We start from the raw sequence: 16,702 nt of genomic DNA on the forward strand, positions 1-16,702 counted from the left end.
AATCGAAAGTGAAAGTAAACGAGATTTACGGGCCCTATAGGGAAAATACGGGTTGTGTTAGAATTAGTATTAAACTACACTAATTCAATATCCTCTATTTCTTTTTAGATTGTGACTATGGAGATAAACAGTCATATTGTGTAGAAATGACATTACAACTGTGTCGAAATAACTTAGAAACTTGCTGTAAAACATGCCAAGATATACGATTAGATATTCCAGGTAAGACAAATTTCACTTTTTTCCTATTTTGTATTTACGTTTAACCTTTCTATAACGTACTGTTTTAAGCTATGTTAAGATGTCTGTAATTAGTAGGATACTTGTCTGTATAAAATTGCAAAGTTCCTCAATCAACAATAGTGTTTGAAACTTTCTAAAAAAATAGGATTACATATTCTCTAAAAAAAGGTTCAAACACTTGACACAACGTATCATCACCTTAGTGCTGAAACGGATTAACTCCAATTGATATAAAAAGACAGTTAACCTCTTGTTTCACTGATGTGACGTGTTGTGACAGCATTCTTTGTATTGTAAACATCAAATTGAATAAGTGTAAGTTTATAATTTATTGAACGAGTTAATTGTATAAAATTTTATTATATACTTGAGAATATTGAGAATTATTTAATTTTACCCATGAAATATGGTGCTATATCAGTCAAATATATTTCATATTTTTTAAAAATAAATATGAAATATAAATATGAAAGTTGGCGGAGTCAAAAATCATATTTATTTAAATGGACTTCTTTCGCAATTTTGTTCGAAAAATCTGATAAATACAAAACAACTTTTTGTTGAATTTCGTTTTGAAAACTATCTAGAATGATAGAAAATGGTCTAACTAAGAAAATTAATCCGAACACCAATATCTTTAATTCAGTCATTTACACTGTACAGACGTTTTTAGAGTTGTTTATGTGACGTCACAATTTAGCGCTATATATCGCGTGCAAAACAAGACAATAATTATATTACTGCGCGCTGTACAATTGCAGTTGTGTAGCAAGCAAGGGGGCCGTGCGTAACCATTTTTCTTTGATAATGAAATTAAATAAAAAGGTTATTTTTTTTCGCATTTTATCATGTTTCGTGAAAATATATTCCATATTTCACTTAAACGAAAAAATATCCTCTTAATATTGATGAAATAAAATGTGCCTTTCATTTTCCATATTTTCACTGTGAAAAAAATATGTTTGACTGTGAAGAAATGTTCAGGTTTTTTTATTGGTGTCTTGCTGGAACACGTTTTTTTTCTAAATTCTGTCAGAATACAAAATTCAAGGGAAAGTCTTTCAAATTGTAATGCCAGAAGAGCAAAATGTATATAATAAACAGATAATTCAAGTTTTTCCTATTTTCATCTTGTGGGAGGAAAACAATCTTACTGACGTGATGTCGTAAATGACGTCACGTTGTATTATTATTTGGCACACTTTCCATTTACCATTAGGTTAAAATGTCTTTTTAAACGTTTCTTTGCATATAATTAAAAGACATTTGTTTAGTTCAGTGTAAGATCTGAATATATGTCACCGAATGAGTACCAAAAAGTATATTTCACGGTTGGCGCAGCCATGAGTGACATACATATATGAAATTATCGTGTTCACGAAAATAATCATCATATTTCACTCGTGGCTACCGCCACTGAGGAAATTTTTATTTTCATAACACTCCTGTTTCTATATAAAAAAAACTTGAATATCCTCTATATATAATATTAAACTAGCCTCTGGCAAGCATTATATCATTTTATTCACTTTATTTTATTCAACGAGTTCAATAGATTAAGTAATGAACTTACACGAATTTAATATTCTATTTATCATATACCAAAAATAAAGATCGTTCGGAGTGAAAAAGAATCAGTTTTCATTGACAGGCCTTTATTAGTAAAACGCTAACGTTTTAGTGCGCGTCTTAACTCTATGATTATGTAATGAAAATGACGTCACGTCAAAATATTTGCACATGTTTACCATTAGAAATAATTACATATATCCATATTTGTGTCCTCTCATTTAAGGTAATGTAAATATTCTCGTATAATCATTCAATATAAATAAACGTTACAGAACAAAATGTTAATTTTATCTATATTTTTCGGACTTGAGCAAAGCTCCTTGTTCCCAAAAGAAAGAAGAAAAAAAGATTACAATACATAATCTAAACGCAAATACATGTAAGCAGATCTTACAATCGTCACATTAAAATATATGCTCGGATTCAACTCGTATTTATTCAACTCGTTCGATAAATTCAGTATTGAACTTACACTCAGCAAATATCATCCATTTTTCACATCCTAATGCCGCGTTTGCGACAAGTTGTGAATAAACTTTACAAGTGAAATGTTAACTAGTGTTATTGAAAATTGCTATAGAGTTTAAAAAGATATTATGGGTAAATCAAGGTATTATGTTTCGTTGACTATTGTTTATTTCAGGTTGTCCTTGGGGTGATGAATATACTGACTGTACTCAGAGTCATTGCACCACTGATTTTTCGAAATGTTGCCAAACCTGTGCCGCAACTAATACAGCTTTAACGACAGCCGCTACTTCTCATTATCGACACCAGTTAACCTTTACCTTACGACAGCCGACTACGACATCGACTTCTAGTAAACCTTTACCGACAGCCGCAACTTCTACGACATCGACTAATAAACCTTTATCGACAGCCGCTACTTCTACCACAGCGGCAGACTCTCCTTCAGCAACGGGAACTATTAAAACTACAGCAAAAACTGCTGATACTACTACCACGACCAGTGAGCCTGCCGCAGGAATTTCTACAAAAAATACAGTCATTATATTGAATTTCATCATACATCATGTAATTATATGTTTATTCAATGGTATCTGAACATTTTGTATTTAGATCTATAATAAACATCTATAATGAAAAATATTTTTTGTTTAGAGGATATTTGTTTAGTTCAGTGTGAGATCGGAATTTCCTACATATCAGACAGGATTATCTACCGTTTACACCGGTGCTAGAAAACTCTGTCTTACACCCCCTATGTAAGACAAGTCGCGTGCTTTTAATGACGTCATTGCCACGCGCTTTTTATGAATGAATTGCGTTCTTAGGATGACGTCATTTTACCGTTATGAATATAGTTGTAATTTCATACGCTACTATAAGAAAAAAGTGCGTAATGAGAATGTCAGTTTTCATAATTTCTGTTCTGAAAATAATTAATATGTAATATGCATGAAAAAGACTCAAACATTGGCTGTCAGTACAGACGGGAATATCTAGCTCTCGGGTAACTGTTTAGCGGAAACTCGGCAGAGCCTCGTTACCGCCGTAACAGTTACCCTCGAGCTAGATTTTCCGGTCTGTACCGGCAGCCAGTGTAAGATTCTTATAATATTTCACCGAGTGAGCATCAAAAGGAATATTTTACGAGTGGCGCAGCCACGAGTTAAATATGAACTTTTGGTGTTCACAAGGTGAAATATATTTCATTATTTAATTTTACCCATGAAATATGGTGCTATATCAGTCAAATATATTTCATATTTTTTAAAAATAAATATGAAAGTGGGCGGAGTCAAAACTCATATTTATTTTAATGGACTTCTTTCGCCATTTTTTTTGAAAAATCTGATGAATACGAAACAACTTTTTCTTGAATATTGTTTTGAATACTATCTAGCATGATAGAAAATGGTCTAACTAAGAAAATTAAACCGAACACCAATATCTTTAATACAGTAATTAACGCTGTACAGACGTTTGAAGAGTTGTTTACATGACGTCACAATGTAGCGCCAAACAGCGCGTGCTTACGCACAAAAAAACTGCGCGCTGTACAATTGCAGTTGGTAGCAAGCAAGGGGATTCTTTACCATTTTCTTTGATAATGAAATTAAATAAAAAGGTTATTTTTTCGTTTTTCGTGAAATATGATATATATTTTCACTCAACTTGATAAAATGCCACATATTTTCACGAGCCGGGACATATATTCCATATTTCACGCAAACGAAAAATATCCTCTTATTATCACATTAACCGCGGCACTGGAGAGTAATAAAGCCATTTAATAAAAACGATATTACACTATAGTCTGTCCCATTAAAAATGGAAATGAACTTTTGCCTGGAATGAATTAACAAAACGACGTTGAATAAAAAATAAAACTTTTTTGTAAACTAAAAAAAAGTCACCCTCGAGATTTTTCTACTTTTCTTGTGAAAGCAAATTTTGATTTCTCTATGGTAAATCCCTGTTGTTTATTTTCCGTAGCCATTGCCAAAGTACTCTTCATTTGGAGATGAACGGGAGAAAGCACGTGTCATGTTTCTAAAATATACATGAGGTTCTCGGGGTCGTTTCATGATTATTTTACAAAGCTGGATCTACAAGATGTAGGCAGTTTAGTTGCAATTCATGATGGAAAACTTTAAAAAATGAAAAATAAGCAACAAGAACACCGAGTCACATGGAGAAGATCTAGAAATTGCACTTACTTTTAAGCTGAATAGAAGAGAAGCCCTATGAACTTTATAAACGTCACGACAAATTCGCATTCTGAAGATTCCTTTATTGCCAGTTTCTATCCAGTTCCGTAGATCCCACTTTTTTACTTCAAAAATCCTGAATAACACGACTCCTACACTTTTGATGATCCAGATTTTTTAAACTGATAATCCGTCTCATTATTAAAACATTGTTCAATTTGTGGAGTTATCTGGGTTAGCAAATGAAATATGTAAATGAAACACATCATAATTCAGCATGTTCCAAATCCATAATTCAAGAACGGCCCATCAATTTTAGTTGTCAACATGACGAAAAAAACATTATTACGTCAACAACAATTTACGAAATATATGACGTAACAAAAATGCCTCGCTCTTTTTATGGATGATTCCAGTTGCGGCATTGACAGAGGGCGGTTAGGCATATGTAACCTCAAACAGATAATTTTAAGCGTTGAGATAAATTTGTCTTGATGGCATTTAAAATATTTTTTGTATACCCAGAGTTTGCAACTTAACTGTAAAAATTACACCTTCAATTCATATGTTAATATAAAACTTTTGCTAACATTTAAAATAATTTTAAACACACTTAATGACATGAATCTACAACAGTACGTTAATTACATATAACATTCGTCTTGATTTAATGTTTTGAAACTATTTTATATATTTCTCAGAAATAATTTCCCTACATATTATCTCGTTATTCAAGACTTCTTTACCGTTTGTCCCACTTTCTTATCCAATCAAATGCTCCAATTTATTTGAAATATATTGCATACACTATACCGGGACTGGTGTATGGGGTAAAAATAAGTCGACTTATTTTAACAAGTATTGGCGTGGTATCTGGCAAATATGACGTTATGGATATGGGCGGAGTTTTAAATTAGACAATGAATGTAGCATGCGAATAAAGTAAACAAATAAGAAAGCGATTTCATACGGTTATTTATAAATCCCAAGCTTTTACATGTATAAAAATTATTGAAACAGTACATTCCCTATACCGTCATAGTTATAATTCAAACATTAGAAAACAGTTTGTGGCTGATCACTGTAAATAATAGACATGGAGTGAGAGAAATCTCAAAGTTCGAAACTAACATATATCTTTAAAAAATCATACAGAATATCCATTTTTCATAATTCCAAGACAAACTTTTTCCACATATTGTTAAAATCTCCACATTTTTAACAGTTAACTTCGACCCCTATACCCTCGATAGTCAACTCGCGCATGCGTGGATCCAATATTCTGCGAAGTTCAGAAAAAAGGATCTTCAGTTTTAACAAAGTTCATATGCATGGATGTTTCATTTCGAATATACCGTTGTAGCCTTGCAGCAATGTTTAGTAAAGTTGTTGGAGGATAAAATTCACCATTTTTCCTTTCAATTTCACAGATGAATCCTTGTTTTAAACCAAAAATCCATTTCTGCACATGAACGGAACTGCTCTATTTGAACGGGAATAGGATAACCAGGTTCTTGCTTAGTCTCCGGTTGTAGGTTGCGGTTTTCAGTCAACTCCCTGCAGACGCACACTGCCCAGTTGTTGCTTTTCGTTTTATTATAGGGCACTGTATTTCTGTTTCTTCTTAATGTCATCAGATGTCAAAAGCTTTTCAAATCGGCCTGCAAAATGCAAATATCAAAGAAATCACTTAAATATGATTTTCAAAGTTTTTTTTTAAATAATTGAAACAGCATTTTAGGCAGATTAACCATGTTCTGTTTGAATAATTTACCGTCACTACTTTGAGGTTCTTAGCTGGTTGGGCGTAGAAAAGCTGCGAGCTTGGTCATGTTACAACTTGTATTTTCATTCAGATAATGATGCAGTTAGATATTGCGAGAATTCGAGAATATTTTTTATAAAATATTTACCTAAGCTATTGCCTCTTTTTGCTTGTGTCTGCAATCAATATCAAGCAACCGTGACCACATAAGCACATTCGACAGGTAATGGTTCAAAAATGTGATCCTTGCTATATTCATTATGTCAAACACAACCTGATCGCAGGATTGTTACATAATGATTGATGACTAATGATCTAAAATACATAAAAACACAAGGCTTTGATTGACAGGTCAGAACATTCGGACCGTGTGTTGGCCTGTCAATCTATACTAGTTAGGGCGGGACTCGTATTACATCAAACGCTGTAACGACACTTTGTAAGTGACTTATTCCACGAAAGTGGGTCAAACGGTAAGCCAGTTATAGTTCATATTTTAAAAAATATAGAACTTATTGCTGCGCTCCGCTACGCTACGCTTGCAATAAATTCCATATTTTTTAAAATCTGAACTATAACTATTACGTAAATCCTACTCTTTTTTCTCCCCCGAAAGGTATGCTAGATCTATTGTTTTTTCACTGAATATTTTCAAATTTTAGGAAAGCTAAAATTATTGAGAACGTCACTCGGTGTTTCTCTTTGACTACCCTTCATATTAACAAAATAATTATATGTACAAAAAACCACTTATTGTCGCTTATTGAACAGTCCAATTCAAACTTATATCAAATCACTCCCGGTATTTCTGGACATTTTGTTGAATTGTGAGACGGAAAGTTAAATCTGTATTTACGAGCTTAAAGTGTATAGGCCTACGTTTGATTGCTTAAACTTGAAAGCATGATATTATATTCTTATAGAATTCAAATTTTCCGCTTAAAGTAGACACTGTGGTAACAAGCAAACCAATGCTGAACGTATAGTGAATCAGTTTTCTTTTCTTTATATTTTTTTGTCAGATTTGCATGATAATATAGTATTTGTTGGCGATGTCTTGTTAAAGTTGAAACCTACGGAAAGTTTTAGCGCATGAACTTCGCACCCGAAATAAGAAGGGTAACATATTTTTGTATCCCATCGAACCTGGTCAATTTATATATTTTAAAATAGACGTGATACACACAGAATTCAGACAACTACAGAATTATGTAATTTACAACAGTAAATTAAACATAGTCTTTCAAAAAGTACATAAGCTTTATAAAGCAAGTAGTACATTATATCGAATGTGAAATTGACATCTTAGTCACCATGAAACAATTAAAAGGGACTCTCAATAAGATATCGTTAATATAATTATAAGTATCGCCTGTTAAAAGCAACAGATATTTTGCCACGAACATTTTTAGCTCGACTTTTTCTTCTTTTTTTAAAGTAGAGGTATTGCTAAAGTCGCGGCGGCGTTGCCGTTGCCGTCCGCAAACTTGTACCTGGATCATACCTTTTTTATTTCTTAGTGTATTGTCTTCATACTTGGCCACAACAACCCTTGGGACAAGACCTTTCAGTAGACCACACTTACCTTGACCTTCATCTATTAATGACCTTGACATTCAAGGTTAAAAATCCAAATTTTGCTTGTTCTTGCTATTATCGGCTGTAACTTTGTTATTTTGGAATTGATTGTCTCCAAACTTGAACATAATAATCTCTAAGGATATCCCTTAGAAATGATCAGACAGACCTTGACCTTCACTCATAAATGATCTTGACTTTGAAGGTCAAACTATTGAAATTTTCATTGTTTTTGCTATTATTGACTGTAACTTTGTTATTTTTGAATGGATTGTCTTCAAACTTGTACATAATAATCTTCAAGGATAACTCTTAGAAATGATCCGACAGACCTTGACCTTCACTCATTAATGACATTGACTTTGAAGGTCAAATTATTGAAATTTTCATTGTTTTGGCTGTGACTGACTGTAACTTTGCAATTATTGAAGAATCAACTTCATTTTATAACAGAACATTCTTAAGGACCAGGGTGCCGTTTTATCAACGGTCGTACGCCCGGTCGTAGCTAAGATTTGGTCGTACGACCGATCTTACGGCTACGTCGCGTTTTATCAACATATGGTCGTAGCTAAGACGTCGTAGATTAAAGTCGTAACTTTAAGGCTGCTTCAGACCAGTCGTAAGTAGGCTAAAGATCTTAAAAATGGCGGCCATTTTTGCATAATTCCCGATAGGAACTTTCAAACACAAATATTTGAACAATTGAAGTTTTCAACTAACGTAGGTTTTCCGCGTACATGTTTATGTACAGTGCTGATCCTATTTTAACATCCCAGGGCAGGGACGCAACTATCACTTCCAGTTTAATCTCTGGATAATTTCCACGAAGAAGCTATGGTTAGTTATATTACTTTCATTTTAGTACAACCGACGTATATATGTGTGTTTAATAGAACTCCTGTCACAGCTGTAGCCAGATTAGCAAATAATTCTTACAACATTCTATACCGTTTCCTACTTTTCTTTTCGAAATATTTTAGTACAGAAATTTCGGATAGTGCAGAATTCGGACAGAACATAGATCTAACAATTGTCAATAATAATTGTGTACTTGTCGAGCTATAAAACCAATTTGATTGTTATAATTAGTTAAGTATCTTCTTTTGTAGACCTTTCAATGAAGTTGCTACAGTATCTAGGTGAAAGACATGTGTTAATAATGTGAAATCAACACATGGCAACATTATGTTAACCTACAGTACAGTGCTGTAATGGGAATGCAAATGAAATTGGAGCACTGTTGTTTGGTAAAGCATGTATATGATTGCGAAATGAGCATCTTTAGATCCAATTTGGTGTATCACATGAACAGAAGATCGTAAACAAAGGACAAGTAACTTGTGCAGACAGGTGAGTTTGAAATATAGACAGTTTTAGAGTCCACTTCACCCCTCTTTCTATGAAATCTGATTAAAGCACTACACCTCCCTTTTTGGTTATGTGTTGTTATGTGCTTTACATAAATTAAGGTGGAACATGTGAAATGCAATCAATTATGGTGATTAAAATATTCAATGTTTTAACACATTTCTTGTTATTATATATAATAAGTATGGACCAAATCAAAACATTGTAGAGATATTACTTTTCCCCTAATATATTTATATGGTATTAATGATAATCAGTTAAGTACTTAATATTTTTTTCGAAAAATATAATTATCATATTAATTAAAACTTCAAAATAAGTTTGACTATTTAAAATAACTTATTTTGTATTAGTCATTTAAAGTGGGTGACCTACTATCTTAGATATGAGATATCTCTTTCACCCCTCATTTGTTCTAACAGTGATACTGGGGAATTCATGTATGTCCCAGTTTGACAGTACATTGATAGTTATATTGAAAATTACACATAATATATTTTATCAACAATTATATAGCAGATTTTTCTTTATTTTTATGTCACATTGATACTTAAAAATTGTCTAACTCTTTCATGTAATGATTCAGAAAATGATGTAATATATCAAAGTTCCATGTTGCAAGTTAACTTGTCAGTGTTAAAAATATTGAAAATTGCCTTGAGTTAAACATTTTATAAAAAAAAAGAAATAATCAGGGATGATGGTCTTAATGATTTTGGGATGTGAAGTGTCTTCAGATGTTAAGTGTCTTGTTTCCACATTTAAACAAATACTATTGTAAATTTGTAATATATTGTAGTAATGTTAGATTTGTGGAAATCATTATCATATTTACTCATAGGTTTGTTAAAGTTTATGTAGATATTATCCAAGTAGGCTTCTTTTCAGGTATCACTTGATTTTCTCTTATACATGCACATGCTATATAGAGTCTATGAAATTGTAGCTGAATTTGTATCTGATTTTCCTTACAGATATAAGGCAGCATGAATAGTTAGTACTTGGTGCATCTGCTGATCAATGTGTTTGTAAAAGAGGACATTAACAATGATGAGGCTGTATATCACCAGGGTCAGTAGTGACAAACTTATTTTAGAAACAGTATTATAAAAGTTAAATTACCTTACACTGTCAGAAAACTGACAGTTATAGAGGAATATCAAAAAAATCAACAGTAAGAACCTATTTAAAAGCTCAATGGCTGTGACTGACAAATATTATTACAAAGACATACCAAATTATTGAATAAAAACTTTTAACATTTAGTTATAAGGATTTCATTTAAATTATACATTTTCATATTTATCTGTTCATGACATTTCATATGAGATAGTTTGTAAACAAAATATTGTATCAAATTACAATGTTTATTATTTAATTTTAAGTCAGATTATTCTCTGTAATGTTTCAGACTACTGCTGAATTATGAAAGGTTTACAGCTAAACAATCCTATGGTTGGAATCAATATCCAGGGACAGCTCTCCCTTAAAGGGGCCAAGTGTTGTGACCTTGTTATATGGCCAACAAAGGAATAAAAGTCCTAAAGATAGTTATGAAGAAAGTTATATAGACTATTAAACATTTCATCAATTTATATTGAATAAAGTACATTATGTATAATTTAATACATTCCATAATAACTTTGTTTCTACATGCACATGAATAAAAATAACACTTGAGTATGGTCACAAAGGGTCAGTGATGTACAATTATTACCCTGAATGCATGTAAGAAGCTTTATGTGAATGTTTTTTTATTAATGATTAATGAAAACATATACATAGGTTAAGGTCTTTAAGTTGTTTCTGAGTGTATACCTTGGATGGTACTTGTTTGTACTGACTGTATATTCACTAGTCTTCACTAGTCTTAAGTTCAAAACAATAGCTATTAATGTATGTCAAAATCAAATATTTATATTTCTTGAAGTGATAACTTAACTGAATCATTCTCTTGAATAACATTATGAAATGTTTGATTCATGTTCAAAACTTGAAAGGAAAACACAGCAAAATGATGTTCTTCTCTGTATTCAATTTGATTAAAGTGACTTTACAAAAACAAAGATTCATCTGAAAGTAAAATGACATGAGATAATTCAATGTAAAATATGTGTTTATATTGATATTTATTGTTACTTAAATGCATTAAAAATTGTTGGAGTAAATATTAAAAACACAAAGAAAATAACACAAAAGGGACAATAATGAAAATAAACAATCTTAATGTAAAGCTGTGAAACTTTCTACAGAGTTCCCTGGAAGTGACATTTTATATTTAATGTGCTAAATTTATTAATTTCATAACTGCTCTTGTCTTGTCTGAATAGTACCCTGTGTCTGTAAAAACATATTGTTTTTATATTGTTATCTAGTTTCAAGATTGTTTTCTAGCAGATATGTACATCAATTCTAAACAGGTATTGTTAAAAATTAATATGAATTAGAAAAATTGTAACATGTCATTTCAATGTCATAATTTTCTTTGCAATATGTATTCATTGTCATACTGGAATAATAATAAAAGACTTTGTAACATTCTAACACTTACTGTTCTGTAAATACTTTTACAAATAAGCCAGCCATATTGTTTCTTCTTAATCTTAGCTGAAACTGCTAAGAAAGACTCTTCTAATGTTTGCAGATGTTGTTTAGCATTTTACCTCAGAGCCCTGTACATATATTTTGTGTTCAAGCTGTGCCACCTGTAACTAATTCAATGTCATGAACGCACATACAGGTTGAACCTTGATGGGTGTCATCAACAGCGCTTTGTTCGAAGTAAAAATATCTTAAAACACTAGCTATGCTTTGGAAGCCTTTTGCTTTACTCACACAGTTAGGACAAGATACTTTACAGTTGGCAGATCATAATGATGTATACTATCACGTTCTTTGACTTTTATTCAGAATATTCTTATAAATACAGGGATGTAAGGGATATATTTACATAGTCATTGGTGATATTTAATTGTATCCTTGGATGACCAGAATGACGCTACCGCTTTTATTAGAAATAATGTGCCTAACATGCAGAAGGGATTTAAAAATTTTAACATCGTCTATAACATATTTTGTAGACGGATTTATGTCTTCCTTTTGATGCATCTCTATATTTTGATCCGCAAATAAGTATCTATTTGTCTCACGGATTTATATAAATCCGTGAATGATTTACTGTTTTTTTTATTTAATGAAGATCAATATACAATTTATCCTATGTATTTTTTTTAAATCTTCTACAAGAAAAGAAATCGCATTCTAACACAAAAAGACATCGTTCTTTTGTACTTTATTTAGCTAATTTGGCCCTCGGAAGCATTAATCACAACAAAATTACATAAAAATTGCAGACTCGGTTTGATTGAGTCAGTACATGAGGGAAAATGAATACGTGCAACATCCCTCACACCCTTAAACGTATTTAAATGTCCTTTTTGATCCTCCCCCGTGCTTTGCCGTTATTAAAGCTACTCTGACGAGGCATACATGGTATTCAGTTTATGCATAGGTTTTTTGTATAGTATATAAATTATATGGGATTTTTTTAAAATCGTTTTTTCGTTATGGATAGAATCTCGGGGTCCTGCGGTTTATCATCTTTATGCAGTCGTGTATACATTAACAGGTGCGCGGGAAATCACGTGACCTGGAAACGTACTTTCGACTGTATGGTTACTGTTTATACGGTCGTACGACCGAAAATGGTCTTAGCTGCGACTGAGGGCGTACGACCATGTTCATAAAACGGTCATGTGGAAATCGTAAGCTCGGTCGTAAGATAAGATCGCAGTTACAGGGGGTCGAACGTATAGCGGTGCGATACTCCTTTAAGCGAAGTGAATTCATGCGATACGTCCTAATGGCGGACGGGAGCGAAAAAAAAGTGGGTATGAGCTTGTTTTTTTCCAAATGTTTGTTGTCTTTTGTAATTTTTTGAAGAATAGCACTGTGCATGCTGATCAGAACTTATAATTGTGCATGATTGTCAAAATAAAATACTAAATTTTATAGAATTGAGGAAGTTATTGGATATTTGTTGCTGCAAATTCAACCGTCAACCTGATATGCACATGCAAACGAATAATGTATCAGTCGTTTTAAAACGAGATATTCGATTAATTTAAGTCCCAACATGTTTATTTTTGAAAACAAAACGATATACAAGAGTAGTTTTCCATATCTATCCGAAAATATATAAAATATTTCCAGTTTTCTTACTGTACGCCTAATATTTGGTCCGATAAACCAACTGTACGCACAAATGTTGGTATGTTTTCTGTAGCAACTTCCTCAATACAGTACATTCTTATTCAATTTTGATGAAATATCAAGTTTTGATTTTGTATGTTAATCATATAAAAACCACAGTGTCAATTAAAACAACAGTGTCAATTAATGTATCATACTATGGTATAGTAAATTTAAATATTCAAAGGTTAATCATTAAAATGAGATAAGTTATAATTATGCACAGAAATTTGAAATTCTATCAAGTAATCAATAGTCACGATAATATTTGTTTTGTTTCTTCCATTTTTTTACAATGGAACTTGAAATTTATAAAAAAAAATACTGGTTTGATTTCCTTTATGGATTGGATGTTATATATTATATACAGAGCACATCATTGTATTTCAGTAATTCTGATGTTTGTCATTAGCTCTGTCGCTTTGAATATATAATTATGCTACTCCATAACCAGTGTATACCAAACAGCTTTGTGTATTTGCTTATGAAAGCATTCATACTTTTAGTGATTTAACATATCTGCCAGTAGTTTTACTTTTAAAACTAGGCTTTCTCTGGAACATTTAATGTATAGCATTACCCCTCACTTTTTTGTAAATATTCATTTCCACTAGGAGTTAATCTTTTTGTTAAAGCAAGTGTACCAAGAGATTTGTACTGTTACAGGCCAACAGCACTTTTTAACAGTAAAAAATCACGGCAAGTATATTTTAAGTGAATAAAAGTATTATAGATTACAGTATCTGTTTGGGAAATAAAATAAATAATACACAAGCGTTTGTGAGTAACAGTAAAAATATCAACCCTCCTAAAATACTGTTTCCCTCGGCTAACACCTTGGCTAACATTATTTTCCTTGGGATGATATTTTAACTGTAACCCACAAACCCATGTGTTATTTATATACTACTCCATAAGCAGTGTGACTCAATCTAATATTATATACTCAAAAGCTTTTTGTTTATTTGCACATGTGTCAGCATTTGTACTTGTGGTACTTTACCTATCTGGCAGTAGTTTTGTTTGTTAATCAATTTGTAATGTTTTAATTGCTCTGCAACATTTACAACTGTGTATTTGCACATGTGAGCATCAGCTGTTCCTAAGAAAGACACTGAGCTGTTTGGTGTCCAATGACTGACTGAATTTTGAAATTGTAGTTTTGTGTTTTTTCCTGACAGGCCACAATTATGTGCACTACAAAAATAGCCTGTTCTAAGCAAGATTTTAGAAAAGAATTTTACCACCTAAAGATTTTTACCAACTTGTTCTCGGTCTCTATCTCTAGAACATCAGTGAAATGTACTTTCACTGTATTTTATAGGTTGTTTGAAATGTTCAATTCTATTTATAATATGAAAAAAACTATCAGTTTGACAGCAGCATGTACAAACGATCTTAGAACCTCATGAAGTAAAACAGCCCTTATATCACATATTAACTGCTATTTTTCTGAAATGTTCTCCTTTGATAGTGAGTTAATTTATACAAGATTTCTTAAATGGTTTCTTAAATTCATTCTTACATATTTTGGTCAAATTCCTGCTTTTTATCTAAGATCTTAGAGTAAAGGTTACTTTTTTCCAACTCCTAATTATCACAGGATAATTATTATTAATTATTCAAATTAAGTTCAAACACCTATATAGATGGTTATACAAAACTTTTATTTCAAGTAAATCTTTAAGGAAAGAAGAAGATTTCAGAATTCCGGAAACGGGCAAATATATGGTAGATATCTTAGTATAATCATAGGAAAACATGTACAGCAGATGTGAAAATGAAAAATATCGAACCTTTAACAGCGTACAGTTATTTTATCGCACCAAAATCCAGCGTACACTTAAATATTTTGACCAGTAAGCGTCTATGTATATCGGAGCACAAAGGTACTTGCTATGCAACTCAATTATGATTACTCTTATAGAATTAAGAAGGAAAAGAAATTAACTATATTTATAAAAGCTTGCATTAAGCGATTTTATTCACCGACACAAAATTAGTTGCCGTCAGTTTACCTTCAATAACTTTTTTAGTTATGAATTTAGGCCTCTGTAATTTTGATGAAATGTGTGTCGGTCCTATCTTCACATCCTCAATACAAAATATGCAATTGTAATCGAAGATTTATGAAATACTTAATAAAAAACACTCACTCTGACGTGTGTTTACACGGGTAAATCCGCCGTTAGGGCGTATCGCGTGAAATCACCTCGCTTAAAGGAGTATCATACCGCTATACGTTCGACCCCCTGAGTTACGACCGTCTTGTTGATAAAACGGCACAAAACCAAATTGACTTGGGCTCTTTAATGACCGTAACCTTGAAGGTTAAATTACTGAATTATCTCAGATTTGTGCATTTAATGACCATATATATTTATTGGTGTGTGTGTGTGTATATATATATACACACATTCCATAATTTGAGCAAACGCAGAAGCGTGCATTATAATTATACGAGTAATTATTATTGATCCGCGCCGAAATTGTTTTCAAATGCTTGTGATGGGTTATCTCCTGGAAACAATAAAACCAAATTCAATCAGCAAACTCGCCGAGTCGGCTCAACAACATTTCCTACGCTTCATAGAACTAGCCTAAGCAATGTAAAATTTTGAACTTGGAGCTGTGTTAATGATTCTCGAACAACAAGAAATAATACAACAACAGCGATGAAACGTTTTACCTATTTTAAATACTTTTGAACGAGTTTTTGGTTCTTGTACATTCAGTTAATTATACAATTGACTTAAAAATACCATGAAGGGAACTCTGTTCTTTTTATATATGTCTACTGGATGCAGCCTTATTAACATAAAAATGGTAAAAGGTATTGTATAGGGCGTTGCTTAATAATTATAGGTAAACACAATATCAGGGTATTATGCTCACGTCGATAAATACGTAGATACCCTCATTTTATAAGTTCTTATATAAAACATCAGGCAGAAAAACAGAATATGGAAAAGAAGCATTTAGTATGAAAAAACACGATCACATTGCATTAGACAATCACATTTTATCCAACGCACTTTGTTTGATAATCGGTACTTTCTTCATATTCTGTATGAAAGTTTTTGCCAGAAAACTATCCTTTATAGGGATATGAGCTAGTCAGGATATTTATTTTTTTTATTATAAATTAGAGCAACTTTATTTTGGCTTTTCTTATTTTGTGTATGTTCTTAATTTACGATATTTATAAAACCACATAAAAATGTGTTAGGTTAATACATTTTATGTG

The 16,702-nt window shown here is 31.9% G+C and overlaps 1 long non-coding RNA gene across 1 annotated transcript; it reads left to right on the top strand.

The window, feature by feature from the left end:
• Positions 1-7,226: 7,226 nt before the first annotated feature.
• Positions 7,227-11,744, top strand: LOC132736646 (uncharacterized). Its single transcript, XR_009626605.1, has 4 exons — positions 7,227-8,673; positions 8,946-9,186; positions 10,179-10,275; positions 10,616-11,744. It is a non-coding gene; the product is annotated as an uncharacterized LOC132736646 (long non-coding RNA).
• Positions 11,745-16,702: the final 4,958 nt, after the last annotated feature.

Source organism: Ruditapes philippinarum, unplaced genomic scaffold (genome assembly GCF_026571515.1).
Source record: "Ruditapes philippinarum isolate M1 unplaced genomic scaffold, ASM2657151v2 ctg4180_1_1_1_1, whole genome shotgun sequence".
NCBI lineage: Eukaryota > Metazoa > Mollusca > Bivalvia > Venerida > Veneridae > Ruditapes > Ruditapes philippinarum.